The following is a 10,083-nucleotide window of genomic DNA, read 5'->3' on the forward strand; positions in this document are numbered from 1 at the left end:
GGGCAAAATGGAGAGAAGTGGTTAGAGGGTCATGTTAAACTTGGAGTCCCAGCCAATTCTAGTTTCAAAATTCCTGTTCTACTCATCTGTCACCCCTTCTAGTTTCATTGGCAGGTAGTCAGTTGTGTGTGTGTGTGCTCAGTTGTGTCCGACTGCAACCCTATGGACTGTAGCCCTCCAGGCTCCTTTGTCCATGGGATTTTCCAGGCAAGAATACTGCAATTTGTTGTCATGCCCTCCTCCAGGGGAATCTTCCCAACTCAGAGATAGAACCCCCGTCTTCTGCATCTCCTGCATTGGCAGGTGGGTTCTTTACCACTAGCACCACCTGGAAAGCCCATAGTCCCATCATTGCTAAACTTCAAAGTTATTGTGTCATGAAATATCTGTCTGGCACTTTCTATTTTCAAAGAGTAAGATCTTCATCTGGATGCCTGTGGGCCAGCAGTCATTTTCCCCCATTTAACAGCTGAGGAAGCAAATAGAAGCAGATTTGCCCAAGGCTGAGTTAAGATTAATCAGTCATTAATTCATAATTAGCATACATGCCATACTTAGATTACCAATTTTCATGGGATGAGAGCATAGTAAAACATATCTGACAACGCAACATCACTAAAAATATTTTACTGTTTTATTAATGATTTAGAAGTCATGAGAATTTTGGGATACTTCAATTATCATAACAGGCATTAATTTTATCTGAAATAGAAAAATATAAAAGATTAATCCGAGGTTGTATGGACTTTACAATGTTCTCTATAATTTTTTAATAACATTTTTGTTTTTAAGATTGACCAATTTTAAATTCCTAAGATGCTCTATTAGATGCAATCTACATTATTTTATACATACACACACACATACACACACACACACACACAATGTTCTGTGGGGGATACAAATGAAGCAGAAGGCGTACTCCTTATTGTCCAAGAAAAATAAGACATCCCGAATATACAAGTCCATATACAGAAACTTATACACAACTAACTACAGTTGTATATGACATGCTAAATGAGTGTGCAGACACACACACACACACACACACACAAGAAGTGCTGAAGAGGGTGTGGAGAAAAAGGAACCCTCTTACACTGTTGGTGGGAATGCAAACTAGTACAGCCGCTATGGAGAACAGTGTGGAGAGTCCTTAAAAAAACTGGAAATAGAACTGCCATATGACCCAGCAATTCCACTGCTGGGCATACACACCGAGGAAACCAGAATTGAAAGAGACACGTGTACCCAGTGTTCATTGCAGCACCATTTACAATAGCCAGGACATGGAAGCAACCTAGATGCCCACCAGCAGACGAATGGATAAGAAAGCTGTAATACATATACACAATGGAATATTACTCAGCCATTAAAAAGGATGCATTAGAATCAGTTCTAATGAGATGGATGAAACTGGAGCCTATTATACAGAGTGAAGTAAGTCAGAAAGAAAAATGCCAATACTGTATACTAACACATATATATGGAATTTAGAAAGATGTAACGATGACCCTATATGCGAGACAGCAAAAGAGACACAGATGTAAAGATCAGTCTTTCGGACTCTGTGGGAGAAGGCAAGGGTGGGATGATTTGAGAGAGTAGCAATGAAATGAGTATATTAGCATATGTGGAGCAGATTGCCGGTCCAGTTTCAATACATGAGACAGGGTGCTCAGGGCTGGTGCACTGGGATGACCCTGGGGGATGGGATGGGGAGGGAGGTGGGGGGGAGGTTCTGGACAGGGAACAAATGTGCTCCCATGGCTGATTCATGTCGATGTATGGCAAAACCCACTACAATATTGTAAAGTAATTAGCCTCCAATTAAAATAAATTAATTTTTAAAAAGAAATTTTCATATCATATGTGAGAGCTAAGAGTTCCTACTCACATTATTTTAATTCAGGAAGCATTTCTTGTTCAAATGCGATACCTCGACTTCACATGTTTCACACTGAGATAACTTCATACTGACAAAATGTGGATCCCCTTAATGAAGCAGATCATGAATTTCAAAGGAAAATACAAGGACATGCTGGAAGAAAGCATCCAAATCATCTCATGCTTAGGAAAAACAAACCAAAACAGCAAACAGACCCAAATACATAAGTCTACCACTCACATAGGCCTGCTGCTGCTGCTGCTAAGTCACTTCAGTCGTGTCCGACTCTGCACGACCCCATAGACAGTAGCCCACCAGGCTCCCCCATCCCTGGGATTCTCCAGGCAAGAACACTGGAGTGGGTTGCCATTTCCTTCTCCAGTGCATGAAAGTGAAAAGTGAAAGTGAAGTTGCTCAGTCGTGTCCGACTCTTAGCGACCTCATTGACTGCAGCCTACCAGGCTCCTCTGTCCATGGGATTTTCCAGGCAAGAGTACTGGAGTGGGGTGCCATTGCCTTCTCCTCACATAGGCCTAGGTCATATTAAACAGGAAGAAAGTATGGTATTACTCTCCCATCATAGATTTTTGCCCCTTGTTCAAGGCATGCATACCGTGGGGGTGACAAATAGATTCAAGGGATTGGATCTGGTAGACAGAGTGCCTGAAGAACTATGAACAGAGGTTTGTAACATTGTACAGGAAGTGGTGACCAAAACTATCCCCAAGAAAAAGAAATGCAAGAAAGCAAAATGGTTGCCTGAGTAGACCTTACAAATAGCTGAGAAAAGAAGACAAGCAAAAGGCAAAGGAGAAAGGGAAAGATATACCCATCTGAATGCAGAGTTCCAGAGAATAGCAAGGAGAGATAAGATAACCTTCTTATGTGAACAACACAAATAATGGGAAAGACTAGAGATCTCTTTAAAAAAAAATTAGAGATATCAAGGGAACATTTCATGCAAAGATGGGCACAATAAGGACAGAAATAGCAAGGACCTAACAGAAGCAGAAGATAGTAAGAAGAGATGGCAGGAATACACAGAACTATACAGAAAAGGACTTAATGACCCAGATAACCATGATGGTGTGGTCACTCATCTAGAGCTGGACATCCTGGAATGTGAAGTCAAGTTAGCCTGAGGAAGCATTACTATGAACAAATCTAGTGGAAGTGATGTAACTCCAGTTGACTGACTTAAAATCTTAAAAGATGATGCTGTTAAAGTGCTGCACTCTATAAGCCAGCAAATTTGGAAAACTCAGCAATGGCCACAGGACTGGAAAAGGTCAATTTTCATTCCAATCTCAAAGAAAGGCAAAGCCAAAGAATGTTCAAGCTACTGTCCAGTTGTACTCATTTCACATGCTAGCAAGGTAATCCTCAAAATCTAAGCTAGGCTTCAACAGTACATGAACCAAGAACTTCCAGATATACAAACTGTATTTAAAAATGGCAGAGGAACCAGAGATCAGATTGCCAACATCTGTTGGATCATAGAGAAAGCAAGAGAACTAAAAAAAAAAAACTACTTCTGCTTCATTGACTATGCCAAAGCCTTTGACTGTGTGGATCACAACAAACTGAAAAGTTTTTAAAGAGGTGGGATTACCAGACCACCTTCACTGCTTCCTGAGAAGCCTGTATGCAGGTCAAGAAGCAACAGTTAGAACTAGACATGGAACAATGGACTGGTTCAATCTTAGGAAAGGAGTATGTCAAGGCTGTATGTTGTCACCCTGCTTCTTTAACTTCTGCGGAGAGTGCATCATGCGAAATGCTGTGCTGCCGTAATCACAATTTGGAATCAAGACTATCAGGAGAAATATCAACAACCTCAGATATGCAGATGATACCACTCTAAAGCAGAAAGCAAGGAGGAACTAAAGAGCCTCTTGATGAGGGTGAAAGAGGAGAGTGAAAAGCCTGGCTTAAAACTCAACATTCAAGAAACTAAAATCATGGCATTGTTCCCATCACTTCATGGCAAATAGATGGGGAAAAAGCAGAAACAGTGACAAATTTTATTTTCTTAGGCTCCAAAACTGAAGTCAGAAAGAGTTAAAAGATGCTTGCTCCTTGGCAAAAAAGCTATGACAAACCTAGACAGTGTATTTAAAAGCAGAGACATCACTTCATCGACAAAGGTTCATATAGTCAAAGCTATGATTTTTCCAGTAGTTATATATGGGTGTGAGAGTGGACTATAAAGAAGGCTGATGCTTTTGAATTGTGGTGCTGGAGAAGACTCTTGAGAGTCCCTTGGACAGCAAGGAGATCAAACCAGTCAATCCTAAAGGAAATCAATCCTGAATATTCATTGGAAGGACTGATGCTAAAGCAAGGCTCCAATACTTTGGCCACCTGATGTGAAGAGCTGACTCATTGAAAAACACCCTGATGCTGGAAAAGATTGAGGGAAGGAGGAGAAGGGGGTGACAGAGGATGAGATGGTTGGATGGCATCACTGACTCAAGAGACATGAGTTTGAGCAAACTCCAGGAGATGGTGAAGGACAGGGAAGCCTGGTGTGCTGCACTTCATGGGGTTACAAAGAGTCATATACGACTGAGCGCCTGAACAACAAGGCATGAATAGATAAACTTCTTATATCATACCTTGTACTTCACTCAGACCAACGTCACTGAAGCTAGAGTTGCCTTTGTTTCTTCCACCACCCTTCCCTCCCATCCCAAGAAGTGACCTTATATTAGTTTTAATGTATCCTTATCCTCTACTCCAGTAGCTCACCAAATACTTCCAGCTTATCCTCCTAAACCACTCTTCAACTACATTCTGGTCCAGGCCATAGGTTATTTCTTCACATAGCTGTTACAACCTCCTCCCTGCTCAAGTTCCCAGGCTACAGACTGAAACGAGAATAAAAGCTTTTACACAAAGTAGATTTTTCACTTATAGATTTTACAAACACCATTTCCTTTCCTGAAAGTTCATAATAGTTACTTACTATATTAAAGATCGGGCCTAAATTGCATTCAAATAATCCTCCTCAAACCATCCTTAACCACCATCTCACATCACTTTTATCTTCCCAATATCCTCCCTTCCCCTTTTGCTTATCACAGGTACATTGGCTTCGTGCTCTATTTGTACAGTCATCCCACTTCCTTTATAGAGCTTCCTCTTACTAATTGGAAGATATTTTAAAATCCCATTTTCCTTTTACCTAAACATGAAACCTCAGTCTTCTCTATTTTATTCTATGCCTGTTTAAGTTAATGTATCATTCAGGGCACATACTGTTTACATCTGAGTTTACCCTGAAAATTCTTTTTTTAAAAAATGGCCCATAACCTCTCCCATTTTCCTCTGTTCAGAACCCAGTACAGTATCAAAAACAAATAAGTGGTCTTTGATTTTTATTTGAAATCAAGAAAGAAGAGAGAGAAGAAGGTAGAAGAAAAAGAGGAATTTGCAAAAGACCACAGCTACAAGGCTCTTCAGAATGTCAATACAAAAATGGCCTTGAGTTCTGTTGAAATTTAGGATGAAATTTCTTATCTTACCTAAATATTTGTACTTCTTATCTTTTGACACAGTCTGTTTCTACAAGTATGAAGAATTCCTCTAATCCCGGAATGATCAAAAGCATTGTTGATGGCCCACAGCTCAATTATTTCTTTCCTTCATACGAATGCAGACTATTTGCATTTTCTTCTCAATTTTCAATGATTCCATGCATAAAAAGGAAAAAAGGCAAAAAGCACATCTGCTGTGAAATCATGAAGACTATATCACCTTTCAGATTCTTTGGGAATCTAAATTCCAATCAAGAAGAGTCAGGTGAAGCAGAGCTGCATTAGTGTGCTCAGTCCCTTCCTGCACACCTAAAATGGCTCTTTGGCAGCACTAGGGGCAAAGAAAATCTATTTTGAGTCTTTATATATAAGGCTCACTGTCTGCTGAGTCCAAAACTGTCACTTTGGCTCCTAAAGTCTAATGCTGAAAGCTTACTGAGATAAATATGGACCTTCTCATTTACGCTGTCAGGAAATGTGTGTAACTATTTTATTTATACCCTTAAAAATGATTTCATTTTGGCTTTCTTTTTTTGAAGAAGTTTCATTCCAGGACTTAATTTTGCTGACAACATGCTGTTCCCTAACAAGAAAGAAAAGTGGCTCCATATTTAAAACCAGGTATGAAAGTATACACAAAAAATATTGTTTGTGGCTCATTTCAAAATCATGCTTCTAAGTCTCTTCTGGTATCTTTAATTAACTTGCATGAAAACTACTTACCCAAGGACTGCAATTCAGATTAATGGTCAATTCTGACATTCGTAGCTTAATGAGTGAAAAGTCACTTGAATACTTACTGCTTTGATATTTGGTTCCCATTTACCTGGCTTCTCTGGTGGCACAGAGAGTAAAGAATCTGCCTGCAATGCAGGATACTTGGGTTCAATCTCTGGGTTAGGAAGATCCCCTGGAGAAGAGAAATGCTACCACTCCAGTATTCTTGCCTAGAGAATCCCATGGACAGAGGAGACTGGTGGGCCACAGTCCATGGGGTAGTAAAGAGTTGGACACAACTGAGTGACTAACACACACACACACACACACACACACATACACACTCCCATTTGCCTTTTTTTTTTTTTAATCACTTATTTGACACTGGGACCTATTGTCCTTGCTAAAAAGGCTCAGAAAGAGAAAAGCACATTGAATCAAGGGAAAACAGCCCAGCCAAAATAAATCCCTCAACCAAAACAAGTAAACAAATAAAAATCAGCGAGTCCATAGTGCTGTGATGAGCTCTAACAGTGATATGAATATATTATTTATATTTATCCTTCCCTGCTGATGCTATCATTTGCCATTCTGGATTTTCCACTGACAGCAGTATTCCCGCTGGTCTTACAGAGATGTTGGCTACTGAAATACAATTCAGGCTCATACCCACATCAGTCATCAGTGGGCCAAGAATAAGACACTTGCCAAAGGTAAGGGATTTAGGGTTCAGGCCCTAGCTATGGTTGAGTTGCTGAAGTAGACAGTTAAAAAGCAGCAATGTGGCTAACTACAAGTAAAACACAGGGATTTGAGCTTGTTTATTTTGCAAAGGGGCCCATGTGGCATGCTGACCAAAAATTCAGTGTCCACTGAAATCTATCCCTTGGGGCAGGGTTGCCTCTTCACAGCAATGTTGCTCTAGCCCTGTGTGTCTGTCTGATGTACTGCTGTGATTTAAACCTCCATGTTCCCACTAATAGCATTTGATGTTTTGGTTATGCTAAATCAAGGGCTTCCCTGATAGCTCAGATGATAAAGAATCCACCCACAATTCAGGACACCTGGGTTCGATCCCTGGGTTGGGAAGATCCCCTGGAGAAGGGAAAGGCTACCCACTCCAGTATTCTGGCCTGGAGAATTCCATGGACTGTATAGTCCATGGGGTCACAAAGAGTCAGATACAACTGAGTGACTTTCACTCACTTTATGCTAAATCACATTCTGTTCAAATCAGAATAGTTTGCCGTTGACCTTTTACACTTCCTGTTCCTCCAGACTACTTCCCTCTTTGAGAGTGTCTCTGTATCAGGGCATGTCAGTTTAGGGTAACTGTTACATCAATATGATTAACAAAATATGAAGAACCCAGCATTTCACTCTGCTAGATAGTGTAGCATGGCAGATAGGTTATCCTCTTTGTTCTCTAGTCATTCACAATATTTTTGGCAGGATAAGATCTATTCCTTCTGAACAGTTAGGAAAGTATAAGACAGATTTTTTCAGAAGGATTCAGGAGAGCAACAGTTCTCCACATGCTCTTTCAAAAGCCAACAGTGACTGTTTTCTCAGAATAAACCTACCAATTTTGCTGAGATACCACAAAGCCTTGATTTCCAAAAGATATTTGTCATTTGTCTCTTTCAAATCAAGTTCAGTTGCACATAACAGAAAATTCCAAAATGACATAACTTAAAAAAGGTAGAGGGCCTGGTTTGGGAAGATTCCCTGGAGGAGGGCATGGCAACCCACTCTAGTACTCTTGCCGGGAGAATCCCATGGACAGAGGAGCCTGGCAGGCTACAGTCCACAGGGTGACAAAGACATGACCAAAGTGACTTAGCACAGCACACAGCACAAACAAGGCAGAAGTAGGTAATCCACATAGTCCAGTCAACTGTACTTAACTTTCTGCTCTACCACCCTCAGTATATGGTTTCCATCCTCAAGGATAGCTGATGATTACCACCAACTCTAGTTCTAGTCATCATGTTTACATTCCAGATTGGCATCACAAAGAAGCTGGTCAGGACAAAAGTGAAAGTCGATCAGTTGTGTCCAGCTCTTTGTGACCTCATGGACTATACAGTCAGCAAAAACAACCCCAGGGGCTGACTATGGCTCAGATCATGAACTCCTTATTGCTAAATTCAGACTTAAATTGAAGACTTAAGTTGAAAAAAGTAGGGAACACCACTAGACCATTCCGGTATGACCTTAATCAAATTCTTTTCGATTATACAGTAGAAGTGAGAAATAGATTTAAGGGACTAGATCTGATAGACAGAGTGCCTGATGAACTATGGATAGAGGTTCGTGACATTGTACAGGAGACAGGGATCAAGACCATCCCCAAGAAAAAGAAATGCAAAAAAGCAAAATGGCTGTCTGAGGAGGCCTTACAAATAGCTGAGAAAAGAAGAGAAGTGAAAAGCAGAGGAAAAAAGGAAAGATATACCCATTTGATTACAGAGTTCCAAAGAATAGCGAGGAAAGATAAGAAAGCCTTCCTCAGTGATCAGTGCAAAGAAATAGAGGAAAACAGTAGAATGAGAAAGACTAGAGATCTCGTCAAGAAAATTAGAGATACCAAGGGAACATTTCATGCAAAGATGGGCTCAATAAAGGACAGAAATGGTATGGACCTAACATAAGCAGAAGATATATATTAACAAGAGGAGGCAAGAGTACACAGAAGAACTGTACAAAAAAGATCTTCACAACGCACATAATCACGATGGTGTGATCACTCACCTTGAGCCAGACATCCTGGAATGTGAAGTCAAGTGGACCTTAGGAAGCATCACTACAAACAAAGCTAGTGGAAGTGATGGAATTCCAGTTGAGCTATTTCAAATCCTAAAAGATTATCTGTCGAAGTGCTGCACTCAACATGCCAGCAAATTTGGAAAACTCAGCAGTGGCCACAGGACTGGAAAAGGTCAGTTTTCATGCCAATCCCTAAGAAAGGCAATGCCAAAGAATGTTCAAGCTACCACACAATTGCACTCATCTCACATGCTAGTAAAGTAATGCTCAAAATTCTCTAAGCCAGGCTTCAGCAATACGTGAACCGTGAATTTCCAGATGTTCAAGCTGGTCTTATTAAAGGCAGAGGAACCAGAGATCACATTGCCAACATCCACTGGATCATTGAAAAAGCAAAAGAGTTCCAGAAAAACATCTAGTTCTGCTTTACTGACTATGCCAAAGCCTTTGACTGTGTGGATCACAATAAACTGTGGAAAATTCTTCAAGAGATGGGAATACCAGACCACCTGACCTGCCTCTTGAGAAATCTGTACGCAGGTCAGGAAGCAACATGGAACTGGACATGGAACAACAAACTGGACCCAAAGAGGAAAAGGAGTACATCAAGGCTGTATATTGTCATCCTGCTTATTTAACTTTTATGCAGAGCACATCATGAGAAATGCTGGGCTGGATGAAGCACAAGCTGGAATCAAGATTGCAGGGAGAAATATCAATAACCTCAGATATGCAGATGACACCATCCTTATGGCAGAAAGTGAAAAATTAAAGAACCTCTTGATGAATGTGAAAGAGGAGAGTGAAAAAGTTGGCTTAAAACTCAACATTCAAAAAACTAAGATCATGGCATCCAGTCACATTGCTTCATGGTAAATAGATGGGGAAACAGTAGCAGGATTTATTTTCTTGGGCTCCAAAATCACTGCAGATGGTGACTGCAGCCATGAAATTAAGACATGCTTACTCCTTGGAAGGAAAGTTATGACCAACCTAGACAGCATATTAAAAAGCAGAGACATTACTTTGCCAACAAAGGTCCATCTAGTCAAGGCTATGGTTTTTCCAGTAGTCATGTATGGATGTGAAAGTTGGACTCTAAAGAAAGTTTAGTGCCGAAGAATTGATGCTTTTTTTTTTTTTTTTTTTTCAGTGGGTTTTGTTATACATTGA

This window comes from Cervus canadensis, chromosome X, assembly GCF_019320065.1.
Source record: "Cervus canadensis isolate Bull #8, Minnesota chromosome X, ASM1932006v1, whole genome shotgun sequence".
Classification (NCBI taxonomy): domain Eukaryota; kingdom Metazoa; phylum Chordata; class Mammalia; order Artiodactyla; family Cervidae; genus Cervus; species Cervus canadensis.